An 18,187-nucleotide genomic window follows, 5' to 3' on the forward strand; every position below is an offset into this window, starting at 1 on the left:
TAAGGACTATAGAAGAGCTAGTTACTATTAATATTATTTTTATTAGACTGGTCTCTAATAATCCTTATGATCTAATTCAATGTAATTGGAGAAATAGGAGAGTATACATTAGGGCAAATTCAAGAGTCAGACTGATCTGCATTCAAATTTAGACATTTATTAGCTCTGTAACTTTAGGTAAAATACCTCCCTAAGCTTCGGTTTCTTCATATGTAAAAATAATAGCAATAGTAGTCACTATCTCAATGGGTGATTTTGATAAATATAATTCAGAAAGGAAAGGTGGCAAAGGAGATCAAGAAGAGCCAGGAAGGAATATTCTTCCAAGCCAGAGAAGGAGAATGTGATTGAAACCCAGGGTAGTCAAACTGCCTGAAGTTTGCAAAGAAACCCTAGGATCTGGCAATAGTGAATTAGTCATGACTTCAACTAGAGCACTGGCAGGAAAGTGACGGGGAGGGAAAGCAACTGCAGTGGATCGGGGCATGGGCATGTAGTGTGGAATATATTTGAAAAAAAAAAAAAGTCACTCTGAAACAAGTTATCTTGAGACTCTCTTAAGCCTTTACAACCTCTGAAAAGACAGATTTATATAAAAGTTGAATCCCAGGATCACAGGCTCAAGACTCGACACTGCTCAAGAGATGGGAGCAATATTAAACATAACAAATACATGCCATAGAGACCATTGCTATGTGCCAGCCCTGGTTTAAGTGTCTTTTAATGTATTCTAAGCATTTAAACTTTACAATTCTAGTATCTCTATCTTAAAGAAGAGGAAACTGAGGTTCATTAGAAGCAGAGCTAGAATTCAAATCCTGTGAGTCTGGCTCTTGATACAGTATAGCTGTGCTTTAATGCTTGATGTTTAGTCCTACTAAAGGCTAAAGCACCAAGATTCAGTTCAGTTCAATTTAACAACTATTTTTTTGAATGTCTACCTAGTGCCAGGCACAGTTCAAGGTCTTTAGGGATGCATCAGGAAATAAAGAAGATGAAGACGTATCTTACAGACATCAAATTAAAAAAATATATACCTATGCTAAATGGCTTCAACTCTTATACTCTGTCTTGTCAGACAGTTATATTATGTATATATTGGGCACACAATATGTCACAAACATGCCACCTTAGTTAAGGATGGTCACCCTTCCTATCTAAGAATGGTGCCTTCAGTTTCTCATCTATAAAAAATGTGAATGATGTGGGTCTCCCTAAGAAGCCATATTGGTGTGATAGACAGTCTGGGATTAGAATGGTTCCCAGATGCCAAAGTCCATTAGTAAATCTGTTAATCTGTTAGCTGCCCAAGACAAGAGGATACGCTATTGATGGTTCCTGGCTGTATGAGGACAGTTATAGGAGCGACTCTCTTTCTAGGGAACAGGGTCACTTCTCAGAAAAGTTCCCTGGGTCGGGCTTCTATCTCGCCATTGCATCACCTAACTTTTCCTTTCCTCCAACTCTGCATTTGTGCTTCAGCCAGTAACTTACACTTTCTATTGGAATAGTAGTTTGGTTGCTAAAGAGGAAGTTATCTTAAAGATTTTGGTCCTCCCCTGAAGTCTGAAAACTTAGTTTTCTTAGTTGTCAGCACCTACTGTCCTTTTAAGAACTCCTTTATTAAGCCATGCCCAGCCTCTTTTCACACCCCAGGAAATACTGTCCCATTTCCATCTTTGGGTAAATACTGCAACCTCTTTGGATCCCTACTGCACCCTTTTACTGAACTTTTTCTGGCTATGAGTTTATACAGGGTAGCTGTTTGATCCCTGGAACCTAAAACAGTTACTGACACATAGTAGTTTCTTGGTCTTTAATAAACTAGAAAGGACCTAATATAGTGCCTTGTTTTGGTTTGCTAAACCTGCTGGAATGCAATATACCAGAAATGAGTTGGCTTTTACAATGTGGATTATTAGCTTGTATAATTTACAGTTCTAAGGCCACGAAAATGTCCAAAGTAAGGCATCGAGAGGAAGCTACCTTCTCTGAGGAAAGGCTGCTGGCATTTGGGGTTTTTCTGTCATATGGGAAGGCACATGGCTGACATCTGCTTGTCCTTCACCTGGGTTCCACTGCTTTCAACTTCTGATTCCGGTGGCTTTCTCTCTGAGCAAATGAGGGTCCTCTCTTAGCATCTCTCTTAGTATTTATCTCTTATCTTCATAAAGGACCTCAGTAAAGGGATTAAGACCCAAATCGAATGGGCTGAGTCCCATTTCAATTGAACCTAAAGGTCCCACCCTCTGCAGCCACAGGGATGGATTAAAAGAACATGGCCTTTTCTGGGATACACAACAGATCAAAACTACCACATGCCCATTACCTCACAATCATTGCTGAATGGTGGCTTTTGTGTGTACAAATAAATGATGCAGTAAATGAATGAATGAACCACCATAGATGTTGGATATTCCCATCAGGGACTGATTTCCATCAAGAACTGATAGAATTTTCAGGGGAGACCTGGTAGGTGGCATGTTTTAAAATCCATAGTTGGAACTGCTTCTTTTTGATGTTTAAAAGAAAAGAGAAAATTATCCATTGACTTGAAAAGCAGCTACTTTGCATTATGATTTTATTAATGTTATGAGTAGTGCTGGGCCCATTTGTTGTAAAATGACATCCATTTCACAGAAATTGCTTGGGGCCAGTTTAGGGATGAAAAGTGCTTTTTTTCATCATGTGCTTTCATGTACTATCCACAGAGGCAAGAGAGAGGCAAAGCCAACTTGGAACCTATTTGGAAAAACCAATCTACTATTAGATATTCCAGCCTCTTTCCCTGAAAACCTTAAGGCACAAGACTGCATAAAGAGCAGATTCCCACTATGTATAACGTAGAACTGACCAAAAGCTAAAATGCAGCAGAAGGAAGAACCTATAGAAGACACAGGAAGACAAGCAGGAGAAGTTATGGTCACAGCGGAATAGAGGACAGGTGCCTCATATCACCAGCTGCACATGACACACCAGAGAACTAGGGAGGGGGAACCTTGATGGTGAAGGGAAATCATAGGTCAAAGGCAGATACAGCCATAATGGACCTCAGAAAATGTTGCTTCTGCCTTCCAGCACCTTCTCTCTGACTCTTGGGTCTTGCCTTTAGAATCTACTTTCTTCTTTAAAACTTTGTACCTCATTTGGCTACCTGCCTCTGAGTTCTGCAATTCCCATCATGACCCATGACTAGCACTCCTAGCCAATTTCTGGCTGACTGGTCCTCGTTCCTAGAACACAAATGCTGGAGTCACCTCTCCGGCTTTTCCCATTTTGGGTAAATCAACTGTCCCACACTGCTCGCCCCCAACTTAGACCCCATCTGGGGCTGGACACCTAAGGCAAGTCATATAAGCATTTTCTTCCCCTCGACTCCTAACTGTTTACTTTCTGTCAAGAAAATAATTTCCAGGGAGTGCTTTAAAAAAAAAAAAAAACAGCTGCCAAGCTGAGAAACCAGAACTCATATTGAGAAAACAGAAATAATCTAAGCCCAGAACCAAGGAATGACAGAAAGGAAGGAGGAGTTAGAAAAATAATACTTTATTTAGTTATATTGTACTTTTATTTCAAAATAAATTTAAAGATATTTTCAGATACAATAACTATAAAACAAGTTCTTTAAAAATAGGCAAAACTCAGATCAGAAAGTTTGGATCAAGAACCATCCATTTTTCTAAATGTGACTGTGTGATTGTGAAAACCTTGTGTCTGATGCTCCTTTTATCTATGGTATGGACAGATGAATAAAACATATGGATTAAAAATAAGTAAATAATAGGGGGAACAAATGTTAAAATTTAAAAATCTATATATTGAATAGATGGAAATACTAGTAGTCAATTGGAGGGAGGGGTAAGGGGTATGGTATGTATGAGTTTTTTCTTTTTTCTTTTTATTTCTTTTTCTGGAGTGATGCAAATGCTCTAAAAAATGATCATGGTGATGAATATACAACTATATGATGATATTGTGAGCCATTGATGGTACACCATGTATGGAATGTTTGCATATTAAGAATGCATGTGCTTGTATGTTGTTGTATCAATAAAAATTTTTAGAAGAATAATAAATAAATAAAGCTTAAAAAAAAAAAGAGCCATGCATGAAACATATAAAGTCTGATAAACTTTCCAGGGGTGAAGGACAAATTAGGCCTACAGCTTATGCTACTATACATACAATTTTTATTTTGCTTTTTTCACTTTAATTTATGTCATAATAAATTTATCATTTAAAACATTGTTCTCATAACAGAATTATTTACAAAACCCACTGGGTTCCAGTATATGGCATGCTGGCACGAATTTTACTCTTTATTTCTCTCCTTTTTCTCTTTTAACTATCCATGGGATGATATAAAAGAAAGAGTTTTCTGGAAACATCTTAGGCAATTGGCAGCAAGGGGATGTTCAGGCCAAGCCTGACTCAGAAGAAAAACATTCACCAAGGCTGTGGAATCCTCAACTGTAGACTCTTCTAAAGTGTCTTCCCTATTTATTCTCTTTTCCATCCCCACGGTAACCCATGTAATTAAATGAAGGAAAGATTCCTGAAATTATCTTGTTCTGGCACCTTAGCTTATTCCTTGTAATTCCAAGATTTATCATGCCACCAACATGTTCAGTTTTGTGTTTTGAACATCTCAACCTATGTGCAGTTTATTTATCAGTGGAAATGCTTACCTGTGAAAAAAAAATAAGAAGAGAAAAATAGTTGAGACCACACATAGAGGCAGAGGTAAGAACAGAAAAGCTTGTAAAAATCTGGCAGTCTAGTGCCACAGTGCCTTGAGAATATTGCCAGGTACCTGCAAGAGATAGCGCTGGAGAAAATGTGAGCGCTGTTATCAAAATTTCAAAGGATTATTGAGATTCTTCAAGAATTCAGTGCCCTTGCATTTACTTAACTTTCTTCTATGGTTGACATTTAGGTGATCTCCAAATTTCTGCTGTAATAAGTACATCTGCAATGAGCATCTCAAATCGTGGAAGGTTTTAAGATATTTTATTTGAGAGAAATTCCTGGAGGTGAGGAAAAGAGCTTCAGCTGTGGTTTCCTGCGTTGAAATCTTAACACCATTTAGTAGCTGGGTAACCATCATTCACCAGCTAGGTAACCATCATTCACTAGTGTTGCAGCTTCAGATGAGTTAGCATACCTCTCTCTGCTATTAAATCCCTGTAAGAACATGGCTGTGTCATGGAGTAGTTGTGAAATTTAGTTAAGATAATATCTGTAAAATGCTCAGGAAAGAGACATATGCATATAAAAGCTCACTAAAGGCTAACCATCATTTCCTATTTGTGGGTGTTTAAATATAAGTCTTCTGGTGTCTGTAACTCCCCAAGTGCAGATGCTGAGTCTTGATTGCATTTGTTCCTTCAGAGCCCAGAACGGTGCCTGGTACATAGAAGATACAGACGGTGAGCTGGATGAGGGCGTGATGGCCAATCGTGCTGACCTCTGAATAGCCTGGTCACCTGGCACCCACGTGGCACTCATCATAGTTTTTTTTTAATGTATCAGTATTTCTAGAACTAAAAGTAAGTCATGTGTAACCCATTAGGACTTTGTAGGAAACAATTCATCACAGTTGCTCTTGTTGCCTGCAGAGGCTCAGAGTATGTAGGTGGGGACAGATAAGTATTGTGTGTGTGCGTGCGTGCGTGTGTGGGGGGGGTGGCAGGGGTGGGGAGGAAAAGAGGGTGCCTCATCTACGAGGCATGGGATGTGAGCTAAAGGCGGAGGAGGCCAGAGCACATCTGAGCAGGGGGCAGCAGGCTGACACTGGCACCCCCAAGACAGCCAGCTCCTGGAGACAGGGCTGTGCCCAGGCCGGTGTAGGGGCTGGGGGTGCAGGAGGCCGCAACACTAGGAAGAGAGGCTCGGCTCCTCTCCTCTAAGGCAGCCAAAGAAAGGAATGCGGCTCTTTGGCCAAGCAGTTGCCAACTTGATCAAACTGTGAAAGGCTTAATTAGTTTTTATTAAAATGAGGCGACTGCGACACAGTGGAATGAAGGGGTGGGGCGAGGGGGGCTAAGAGCAGACAGAGCTGATCTGCCTTCTGCTGCTGCAGAATGACTTTAATCTGAGCCTCAGTGTCCTGATCTACAAAATAGGGCCAGTGCTACCTAATTTATAGGGTTGTTGTGAGGGTTAAAAATGAAAGGGAGACAGAGTGTGGAAAACCCCCCACCTCCACCCCAGGATAGCGCCTGGCACCTAGTGGGTCCTTAATAAATGGTAACTGGTAGCATTAAAATTAATCACAGCAATCAGGCCTCACAATAAAAACTGACCTAGGGCTTATCAAATGAATTCTCCCCACCGCATGAAAGAAACATGAGAACAAGCTCAAATTAGCTTCCTATTTTCCAGCGGTGAGCAGAGGAGACTGCGGAAGGTCACAGCAGCCAATGCGAGGGAAAGAAAATGAGATGCAACACGGGGCCCCGCTCATCAGCAGTGAATGCCCACCCAATTAAGCAGATTAAACATTCACTCCTTGTGATGAAAAAGACCCGCGCAGCTGAGCTAGCGGCTTTCTCTGCTTCCTCGTCCAGAGCCTCTATCAGTTAAATCACCCTTCCTTTCCCTTCCACATTCAGGAAATAATTGGCACTTGTTTAATGCCAAATTTACATTTGTTTTGCATGGGAACAAAATTTGCTTGCAAACAGCTATGTGTGTGAGCAAATGGGCATTTGTGCTGGTAAATAAAATAGACATGCAGTTTTTCAGTTTGCAGATGTATTACTCAACAAAACCAGCCTTTAATTTTCAGTTATTCCTAAGTACTTAGGCACACACTGTCGCCAGAAAAGCACTTTAGTTTTGTCATTTCTGTTCATCCCTGAGGTTTTCACATTTGTCCCAGATGCATATGTTATCAAAACCGACCAGATTTTCAGAATTTGGGGGTTGAATCTCCTAGATGAAATAATTTATAAATTAACAAATATTTCCTGGGCACCCATCTTATGCTGGTTGCTAGAGCTTCAGAGATGAATTTGTGGTGTCTGCTTTTAGAGGATCTTGCAATCCATGGAGATTATAAGTGGTATATGAACATAAAATGGAAGAATTACCCTCAGAGAAGTCTAGGTAACAAGTTGGGGAGGGAAAAAAATAACAATCATATCTGCCTGCACAGTTCGATGAGATGATATTCAATTTGAGCAATGAAGACTGGGGTAAAAGAGGAAATGGACTTTCCAGGCAGACAACAAAGCAGGGACAGGTGTGAGGCTCCAGGATTCTCTGGGGGAAGTCAGTAAGGGGCTCAGTGGGACCGGAGTGGGGGGGGGGGGGCAATGATGCTGAAGAGGCAACATTATACTTCATTTTGAAAGGTCTTGAATGCCATGTCAGGAGCTGGACTTTATCAGTGTTTTCCTGTCTTAATATACATGAAATCACCTGGGGTTCTTGTTAAATGGTTCATTCTAATTCAATCCGTTTGGGGTAGAGCCTGAGATGCTGGAGTTTTAACAAGGCCGCCATATAGTGGTGTGCTGGTAAATACTGAGCAACTGGCTTTTGGTGGGGGAGCAGAGCTGCATTTGTCAATTTCCATGGCGGAAATCCTCCCTCCATGGCCCATTTCAAATTATAAGCATGAAGCCAACAAATGTGGATTTGGAAAGAACTGTTCACAGTATGCGCTTTCGAGCCCGTGTACACTGGCCCCGTCAACCACTCCACCACACACACACTCCATCAACGTGTCCTAGAGATGCCCAACACCGCTGGCCCAAAGACTGCCCAGAAGGAGCAGCAAGGCTGGGTGCACTGCTCTCCACCTCAGCTACACACGGGAATTACCCAGGAGGGTTCGGTTTCTCACTTCCTTTTTTAATTGTGAAAAATAACATATATATAAAAAAGCAGTAAATTTCAAAGTGATCACAACAATTAGCTGTAGAACAGATTTCATAGTTTGGTATGGATTACAGTTCCACAGTTTTAGGTTTTTTCTTCTGACTGCTCAAAGACACTGGAGACCAAAAGAAATATAATGATTTAGCCATTAAATTAGTGATTCAGCCATCATACTCATCTGTGTTATGAGTATGAACTATCTTCTCTGTTATTACCCCTCCTTCTCCTTTGATCTTTCTCCCACTTTTTAGGGGTATTTGGGCCATGCCCCATTCTAACTCTTTGATGTTGGAAGGGGCTGTCGATAATATGGGGTAGGGAGATGGAACTATCTGATGTTCTGGAGAGGCTGGGCCCTCTGGGTTTCAGGTTTTATCTGGTCCAGGAACCCATCTGGAGATTGTAGGTTTCTGGAAAGTTACCCTAGTGGATCGAACCTTTGCATATTCTTACATAATGTCCTAGGTGTTTGTTAGGATTGGCTGGAATGGTTTTGGTAAGCTATGATAGGTAGCAATGTTTAACTGAAGCTTGCATAAGAATAACCTCCAGAGTAGCCTCTACTCTATTTGAACTCTCAGCCACTGATACTTTATTTGTTACACTTCTGACCCTTTTGGTCAGGAAGTCATTGTTAATCCCACTATGCCAGGGCCAGGCTCATACCTGGGAGTCTTGTCTCATGTTGCAAGCCTGGGAAGATTTTATTTAAACCAGGAAGGAAAAATGAAGAAAACAAAGCTCTTCCTTAACCCATTCATATATTCAACAAGAATTTTGACACACAAAAGCAAAGTGGTCAGAATTTCCTTGTTTTCCCATTTGACTTTCTAGTCCCTTTTTGTTTCTGTTCCCTGAGTCCCCAGAGATCTTAGCTGGCTCCTCGTTGTGCTGACAGAGATTGTTTTTCTTCCCTCTTCAAACCATCTGTAAATTTTCTTTTTCTTAAAATGCTCTCAATTTCCCATCTCCCTAGGAAAAAAGAAAACCTTTATTCCTTCACTCCAGGCTCTGGCTAGGTGTTGGCCAGATATGTATCAGTCAATTCACAATGAGACATGAATAGCTAACAGCCTCTTTATCCTTCTTCGGGATACCTGCATTTTAAGAGTAGATGTCTGTTAAGCCCAGTGACTCTCCAATTGGTGAAGTTTTTAATGTGTCTTGTATTATCATTTATCCTTTCATTCAGTTCAACAGACCTCTGAGCACCCACTAGAGGCCAGGCAGAGTAGTGGGTGCTGGAGATGGGGAGTGAGTGTCCCAGGAAGCACGAGCAACTAGAGGAAGGATGAATGCCACACAAATTCAATATGGCAGCCTGCAACTTGCTGTTTGATGGAGGAGACCATGTGCAAACAGCCACCTGGAACGCAAAGGGCAATAAAAGGATATACAGAGAGTCTCGAGGAAGAAGTATAACAGATGATACCTGGAGCATGCCTATTGTCTTAGCTCATCTTTGACAGGAGCTGCATGGTAGACAATTAAAAGTGGAAAGCACTCACAAGCCCCCAAAATACAAATTATCTGTGGTGCTGATTGAAGGGAGAATCATTTTTCAGTGTGTCAGCCCTACAGGTAGCAAGCAGAGTGTTTATGTTCGGCAAATTAGAGTCTGACTTGTAGCTTTGTCTAGAGTGAATGCTACCTCCTCAGTCTGAGGGTCTAATTCAGTCAGTTTGGAGTAGGCTGGGTCAGTTAGAATGTGCTGGCAGAAACTAACAGAATAACTGGCTTCCAGTGATTTAAACCATAAAGATATTTATTGGTTCTGTATCAAGAAGGTAGGTGGTCCCAGAGTTGTTTTGGTATTTGTGGTAGATGGAAAAATGGCCACAACTTTTGTAGCTCCTCTTTTCAAGAGGCTAAGCCTAGTAGTCTATCCCTTGGATCTGCTCTTTTCTCTTGCTTGAGCCAATAGAATGTGGCAGCAACAATATTGTATACAAGTTTCAAATGTAGACTCCAAGAGACTTTGCACACTTCTGCTTTCCCTCTTGAATCCTACCTAATGACCTCATGGGCAAGCCCATCTTAAACGACTGGAGGAGGAGAGGCCAGTGGGTGTAGACATTGGCATCCCAGCCATGCACATCTTTCATCCCTGCAGACTGACCAGCAATCATCTGACCCAGCTGCTGACCACAGACGCATGTGTGAGACAAGTTGAATCCGGAATATCTACCCAGCTGAGCCCAACCCAAGTTGCTAACTTATAGAAATATGAGCTGAAGAAATATCTATTGTTCTAAGCCACTAAGTTTTGGAGTGGTTTGTTACTATGCAGGAGCTAGCAGATACGACAACTCAGTGAAGTCTTCAGTAACCAGAATCTTTCTGCCTTTATTTCCTGCCATTAACAATGCATTAGCAGTGGCTTCCATTATAATTGAGGATAGCCACTGCAACTCAGAGATTCATTTCCTTACACTGCAGAAAGAAGGGGAAGAGGCAAAAAAGGCCTCTCGCATGTTCCAGCCTTTCACCAGGGAGGATAAGCTTTCTCAGACATTCCTAGCCCACTTCACCTTGTGCCTCACTGGCCATGACGGATCCACATGGCCTCCCCAGACACTTCCTGCCAAAGGGAGTAGGAAGGTGTACATAAAATCACTATATATTTATGCTTACCATTCAGATTACCATTATTTCATTATTTCTCTTTCTGTTTTTTGCCTCTCCCTGCCTCTGGCAATGGTCTTAATTTAGCAATTTCTGGATGGGGTCAAGTTCAATCTAGAAAAGTTGTAGGACGCAGTGAGTTTTGAAGGAAGGAAGAGATATCATTTAGTAAATTGGCTACCAGTGAGTGGAAGGACTTTCAAAGTTAGAGGGAGAGAAAAATGGGCTATGAGATATGCTGAATCTAAGCAAATTAATGACAAACATAAAAACCGTTATATATAATGAAAGTTAAGGTAGAAGAACAGTAGCCAGGATGTTGAGAGAATTGGCATGTCATATTCCATATGATTGGCATCTAATTTCAAAATAAGAACACACCTGCTGGTAGCAGAATTCCTACACATACTCCATCCAGTTGACTCAGACATCGGAGCCGAGCATTTGACAATCTAGAAGGTGCAACACGTGACTGATTTGTGTTGGCATCTAGGGAGACAGTTGACATGTACATGTAATCTCTGAGCCAGAAATCTGGGGAGAAGGGCATTTCATGCGACAAACAATACACCAGGGAATATCTTACTCATAACACCATCAATTTAATCGGTGCTTTTAAGTATATCAGACTGATAATAAAACATCTAAATAATAACAGTCCACAGTCATTGGTTTTATTATAGTAATGCCCCTGGGAAGGCAATCTGGGTAAGGCAAAAATGGAGTGTTACCAAAAGGGGAATTTATAATTGGAATTCTAATAGTTAGCAAGTGAGGTATGGTCGTCTTCGTGAGAAGCTGTCAAAGGAGTTTCAGGCCACCTGTGCAGAGAAAACAACTATTTAGAGGCAGACGTAGCTTATCAGAGCATACATGGTTTTTTGTTTAGTTTGAGATGAATACTTCCCATTGAATGCAACAAGTAGGTTGCATTTTTATATGCAATTAAAATGAATTTGATTGTGATTGGAATAAAACTGAGTGCTAACTCTTGAGAGGATCTAGAGGGGCCATGATGACAGGTCTCCACTTGAACTGCATGGAAAAGAAGATTCGACTGAGAATGTGCCCAACACCTGGTGTCTGTTTGAAGGAAATATGGAGGAAGGGAGCAAGGGAGAAAAGATAGGATGGAGAGAAATAAAGAGAAAAGAAGAAAATATGTAACAAATAAATGAACAAACTGTGGGGTCCATGTAAAGAATAACTTAAATTTTCAATCTTGATTGCAATGGGAATAGGTTGCCTTGGGAAGTTTAAAGACATATGTCACCTGAAGTATTAAAGGAAAAGGTCACATGGGAGTAGCAGTATCAGTAATAGGCAATAGATGAAGGCTGGACAACGTGATAACCTGACATCCCTTCTAAATATCAGAGGATCTGAGCTGTAATGTATATGCTATTGATATTACTTAATAACCAAGATCAAATCAAGCCAAAACCATGGAGGAGCTGACAGTTTTGCTTAAAATTCCTACTTCTTCTTTATGATACTCTATTTTAGTGCCCTCTTTCCTTTTTCTACAGATTCTCTTTTCCCTATCCCATACAGATATGGTCACGACAACCACTGCTTCCAAAGCAAGCAAGAAAAGCAATTGTATTGACTCACCACCTTTATATGCTGGGGATGCGACCCAGTGATTTTCTCTACCAATTCTAAAAAGACCTTCGGGGAAATGAAATACTTAGAGCAAAAGAAAGAAAGAACTACTGACCGTGACCTTGCAGACATGAGCCAGGTTGCTCTGCTGTAAAAAATGCCTCCTTTCCATCCCTCGGGCCTTATGGTCGACCGCTCACACATGAAGGCACCCCATCAATAACTGGAGAGTATTGACAGTCATGCGGAAGACGTCGCCAATGAGAACTTTGAGTTTGGTTCTACAGATTCGGTTAAGAGCATCATTATGTCCCCTGCTCCCCATTTCAGGAAAACAACTATCACTTTTGCATACATTTGTATAGGTATTTTGTGCTTGAGTTATATTTGCTGACACATCTAATACTATAGAAATAGCCTAACAAAAGGGATCCAGATGGCACCCAGCTCCTTAGAAAAGGAACACATTTAGTTTTTTTTGTAGGTTTTGTGCCTTAACCATACACAAATGCCAACATTTTCCCACACTATCATGCCCATATGTGAGAATAACATGATAAGCTATCTCATATTCTCCCCCAGGAGAATTCTCCCCTAGGGTCTTAGTCCAGACCTCATCATCTCTTCCCTGCACTCCTAAAGAACCCTATAGATGCCAGGCTCCACCCTGAAATCAGTCTCCACCGTGTCCCCCCAATCCACTTACTGAATCACTTCAGTTCATGCCATTTCATAGCTTATAACTTTCCACTGTCTCCTCACGGCCTACGGAATCAAGTCTAGACTCTTCTATGCTGTACACAAAACACTCACATAGAATTCCTACTTTCTAAACAGTTCCAATTTTGAAGTATTCTGCCTCATGTCCATTCTATAACATAAATTTCCAGAAATGTCAACATCTGTCAGATGGGCTTTCACTTATGGAGCAGCACAAAAAAACTCCTTTGTTAAATCATGGGCCTCCATTGTTTTTGGAAATTATGATCACCGTATAAATATTTCCCATTTCCTGTCAAACACCAATCCTTTCACCTATATATGAACTTAATGGTGAAGCCACAGCAAACTTTCATCCTTCTTTATATAAGTCATGGGTCATTTTTTATTTCTTTAACTTTACATATTACATTCCTTGTTGCAGGAAGAAACAGTTTTTTCCAATGTGGCAAACTCTTAAAGAAGACTTTAAGAACCCAGTTCAAATATTACATTATATGAGGTTAATATTTCTCAAAGGCTGGCGCATTTCCTCCCACCTCTATACTTCGAAGACATTTGATCATACCTCTTTGGTGACTTCACCACATTACATGTTGATTATTTGTTCACATATCTTTCTCTCCTGGCCGAAAAGATCCCTAAAACTTTTTTTTCACAGAAGAAGTGGTTGTGAAATAATATCAGAGTACTGAACATGGAAACTTCAGTTCAAATCACAGCTCTGCTATCTATGAACATGATGAATTTCATCCTAAACTTATAATATGTAGAAAGGTTGGATGAGTTAATGTATATAAAGTGGCACATAATCTATGCTCAGTGAATATTTGAATGATAAAGGGCTGGTAGACAGAAATTCCAGTAATAGACCCATGAACTATTTCCTGCACTTGATACCCACTGAAGTACACAATAGCAGGTACTCAATAAATTCTTGTTCAATTAATATTCAACACTACCAATGCAAAGATATTAAGAGACTACAGAAAGAAAAGATTTAGTTACTGTTAATTTGATGATCTATGTAATATTAATTTCAGAAATGTGTTCTGGATAGTTATAAGCAGGGATGGGCAAAATTTTCCCAAATGAAAAGAGCCAGAGAGCGAGTATTTTAGGCTCTGCAGGCCATATGGTTCTCGCATAATTATTACACTCTGACGCTGCAGTGCAGATGCACCACAGCATGGCTGTTCTCCTATAAAATGTTTATTTACCAAAACAGGTGTGTCCCATGGGTTGGAGTTCACCAACCTCTGGTAGATCATTTTGCCCATCTCTATCTCCTTGGACTATCTACTAGTGTTGTTTATAGTTTTGTTGCATGCAAGATTTTCTTTTTGATTAGTCAGATTTGCCAAGATTGATCTATTGCTTTGTGTTTTTGTTTTGAAGAAAAATGCATATTATTAATTTATTCAAATGACTTGATAATTTTCTCCTGTATTTTTTTCTAAAGTTCTTTAAGCTTGTTTTTCATATCAGATCTTTAATCCCTCCAGAAATATTGCTGTCTGTGAAGTAGGAATATAATTTTTTTTCATTTGAAAGCAAGTTGTTCCTATCTATTTATTGACTCTTTCATCTTCTCCAATCTCATTTGTGGGGTCACTTCTTTTCTATTGGATCAAGACTATATCTCTATTTGGGTTCTCTATTCGGTTTTATTGCTCTATTTGTCTATTACCAGTACAGTATTACCTAATAACATCATTCTACTCCCTTATTCTTTTTCTACATGCATTTTAAATACTTGCCATGCTAAAAGTTGATTTATGTTTTAGAACTAATTGATTTCTGTATTAGAAAAAAACAAAATCTGGTAGAATTCTAATAAAAGTGCTTTGACTTAATATACTTATTTTAAATAATTTTTATTTATATAAAGTTAGGAAATCCCATCTATGAATATGGTATATTTTCATTTATTCAGTTCTTTTATGGCCTTCATTAATGTCTTCTAATTTTCTCCATACAGTCTTGAATATATTGTTATATTTATGTTTAGGTATCTCACTGCTCTATTACAAATTGTATTATTCCTAGTATTGTGGAACTTGATAATTAAGATTTTATATTCTTTTCCCTTCCCAAATGCTTTTATTAATTTCAATGCTTTCTAGATTCTCTTGGATGTTTAATATGGAAAATTTTTATTATATGCAAACAACAGCAATTTGATCTTTTACTTCTTAATTATCCTCCACTTATTTTTTTTTATCCTCTTCTTCTCCCTCCTCTTTCCCTTCCTTTGTCCTTCCTACCTTCCTTCCCTCTCTCCATCCTTCCCTCCTACCCTCCTTCCTTCCTTTATTTCCCAGGATTCTGATACAATGCTAAATGGTAGAGATGCTAAGAGGCATTATTGCTGTAATAGAAATGCTTCTAAAATGCCATCATCAGAAATAATGTTTACTGTGGGATTTTAGCAAATATTCTTTATCAGATTAAGTGGAGTCCTTTCAATTGCTAGTGTGCTAAGAATTTTATCATTAGTAAATATTGAGTTTCATGAGATTTTTTTTATGCAACTACTGAGATAATCATTAGAATTTTCTGATGTGTACTGCTGATTTGGTGATACATTTTAAAAATGTAAACCCATTTTTGAATCTCTGGAATAAGCCCTATTAAGGTCTGAGCTATTATATATTTTAACACTGCTAGATTCTATTTGCTAGAATTTAATATTTGTAAGTTATAACACCTGTTATCAGTAACTGAGTCTGCTCTAATTTTTTCTTGTATTATGCATGCTCAATTTTGTTATCAAAGTTATAGTAGTCTCATAGTTATAGGAGTTATATTAATACTATTGTTCTAATATCCTCATAAAAAGAGTTGGGTATTCTATAACATAACTACTATAGTAGCAACAATAGCCTTTTAAAAAGAGTTGGGTAGCTTTCTCTTTTTATTTTTATTTTTTTTTTGGTTTTTCCATGCTTCATTATTGAATTTTTAAAAGAAAGATCATCTTTTTTTAAGGGTTGGCAAAACACCCTGCTAATTATTTGGACCTGATAGCTCTGGTTAGGGTAGGAAGTAGATATGTAAGATGAGAGTATTTACAAATGATTGAATTCATTTAATCAGTATTGGCTTATTGGTTTTCTATTTTACTGTGTATCTCTTTTGGTCATTTGTATATTTTCTATTTTCTTTGTTTTTATCTAAGTCTTCAAGATCCTTAGTGTTTTTGATATTTTAAAAATCACTCCTGTATCTTTAATTATATTTTCATTTTATCCATAATGTCATTTATTTTGTCACTGCTGTCATTTGATCTCGATCAAAAGTTGTCAAAGTTTAGTCTATTTTATTAATTATTTCAAATTGCTAACTCATCTTTTTGCTAATTCTCTCTATCATCCCTCTATTTTTCATTTTCTGATGTCATTTGCTTTTCTATAGCACATCTTAGTTTTCTGCCTAAATGTCTGGATTTTCCTATGAGTCGGCTTTTGCTAGATAAGGCTGCAATGACAAACAATCCCAAAATCTTAAGGTCTTGCAACAATCAAAGCTTCTCACTCACTTTGCATGTCACCTCCTGGGTGACAGGTTCTGCTTCATGTCTTCTTCACATCAGGAACGAGGTGAAGGAACAGACTCCCTCTGTGGAAAGCAATGAAGGAACCATACAATGGCTCCTAAAGGTTCTGTTTGTGTGACATGTTTCACTTCCTCTTACATTTTATGGCCAAAGAAACTCACCTGGTCAAACCCACCATTAGCAGGCAAGACATCAGATCATGCTCCCAGATGGTGGGGCAGCAAATATTTAGAAACCGTAATATGACAGTCCACAGTGTTCCTTCCCCGTTATTCCTTCTATACAAACACTAACATTCCCCACGGGTCGATCTGGGTTCTGTTCTCAGTTGTATCACAAGACTTGAACGACCTAGGCTCAGATTTTGATTCCTATACTTACTAGCTGTATGACCTTGGGCAAGTTCTTAACCTCTCTGTGCTTCAGTTCTTTCACTTCCAAAAATAGTCATGATAACACCTTATTGGCTATATCCAAAAGTTTTCAAGAATTAAATGAAATAATATAGATAATGTTCTAGAACAAAATCTGGCACATGGTAAACATTCAATGTAAGATAAATATTATTATTCTTATTACTCAGACCCTGAAAAGTTCTAATCAACACTACAGCAGAGGAAAGCTCTATACACTAAAAACTCCTAAGATTATATTTCAAACCCAGATCTCTCTTCTAAGCTCCATATCTAGACTCCAACATGTGGATGATATCTCTCACATATCTGAAATCAAATACGTGTGAAACTAAACTCACCAATCCCACACCAAGCTCCTTCTCTTCCAACCTACCAAATTCAGTAAATACAATCTCAATCCTCTCAATTGTACAGGATATCAATATCTCTTTTGCAAATCGCTATACAAGTCATTTCAATTTTTATTTCTGATATATATCTTGAATCAATGCACAGTTGCCCATCCCAGGTGCTGGGATCCGAGCTCCAGGCCCCATTATAACATACATCATTACTTCTTCAGCTCCTAACTGGCCTCTCTCCATCTGCTCTTCTCCATCTGGTCCTTCTTACAGTAGCCAAATGCAGCTTTTGAAATCTAAATAGGATCATATCACTCCTCTGCTAAAAAATTTTTAAAATTTTTTTAAAAAATCAAGGAATTCTCCATGTACTTAGGATGAATCCAAAAATTGTGACCTCCCCAGTGTCTTGCATGATCTATCTCATCTCCAAAAAAAAATGCCATGCCAAGCCTAGCCTGGGTTCTAACCACACAGTCTTCCAGTTCCTGAAAAACTACACTTATTTTTCTTGCTTCATGATCTCTGCCTGGAATATGTTCTCCTTAATCTAGGCCAGACTATTTCTAACACATCCTTCAAATCTCAGGTTAAGCTACACCTCCTCAGAGCTGCCCTCTCTATGCCTCAGTTAGATTCCCCTATAGCTTTCCTTGAAAGCACTTAGAACCATTTAAAATTCTAAAGGTATTTGTGAGATTATTTGTGCTTATCCCTTCCTCTATGAAGACAGTTTCAACGTTTATTTTGTTTCCTGCTATTTACACAATCTGTAAAACCTAATAAGAGGTTATATAATTATATATATATATATTGTTTTGTTTTGTTTTTGTATGGGCAGGCACTAGGAATCAAACCCAAGTCTCCGGCATGGCAGGCGAAAACTCTGCCACTGAGCTGCTGTGGCCCGTCCAATGTATATTTTTGAATGAACAAATGAGTGGATGCTGAAGAGTGATCCATAACTGAAAGCCAGCATTGTGCAGCACCTTTCTTGCATTTATTGATTTGAATAAGTTCCAGTCTTTCTTGAA

At 39.0% G+C, this 18,187-nt stretch overlaps 1 long non-coding RNA gene across 4 annotated transcripts in view; it reads right to left on the reverse strand.

Annotated features, from left to right (window-relative positions):
- Positions 1-18,187, reverse strand: part of LOC143642837 (uncharacterized) — an 89,413-nt gene that overhangs the window by 23,423 nt on the left and 47,803 nt on the right. Inside the window, exon 3 of one of the 4 annotated variants that reach the window (XR_013155936.1) lies at positions 8,694-8,859. The exons of 2 other annotated variants lie outside the window; for them this stretch is intronic. This is a non-coding gene — a long non-coding RNA (uncharacterized LOC143642837). Of the gene's footprint in view, positions 1-8,693; positions 8,860-16,280; positions 16,459-18,187 lie in introns of those variants that run through there. One more of the 4 variants, XR_013155937.1, reaches the window with a different exon arrangement.

Source organism: Tamandua tetradactyla, chromosome 7, assembly GCF_023851605.1.
Source record: "Tamandua tetradactyla isolate mTamTet1 chromosome 7, mTamTet1.pri, whole genome shotgun sequence".
NCBI lineage: Eukaryota > Metazoa > Chordata > Mammalia > Pilosa > Myrmecophagidae > Tamandua > Tamandua tetradactyla.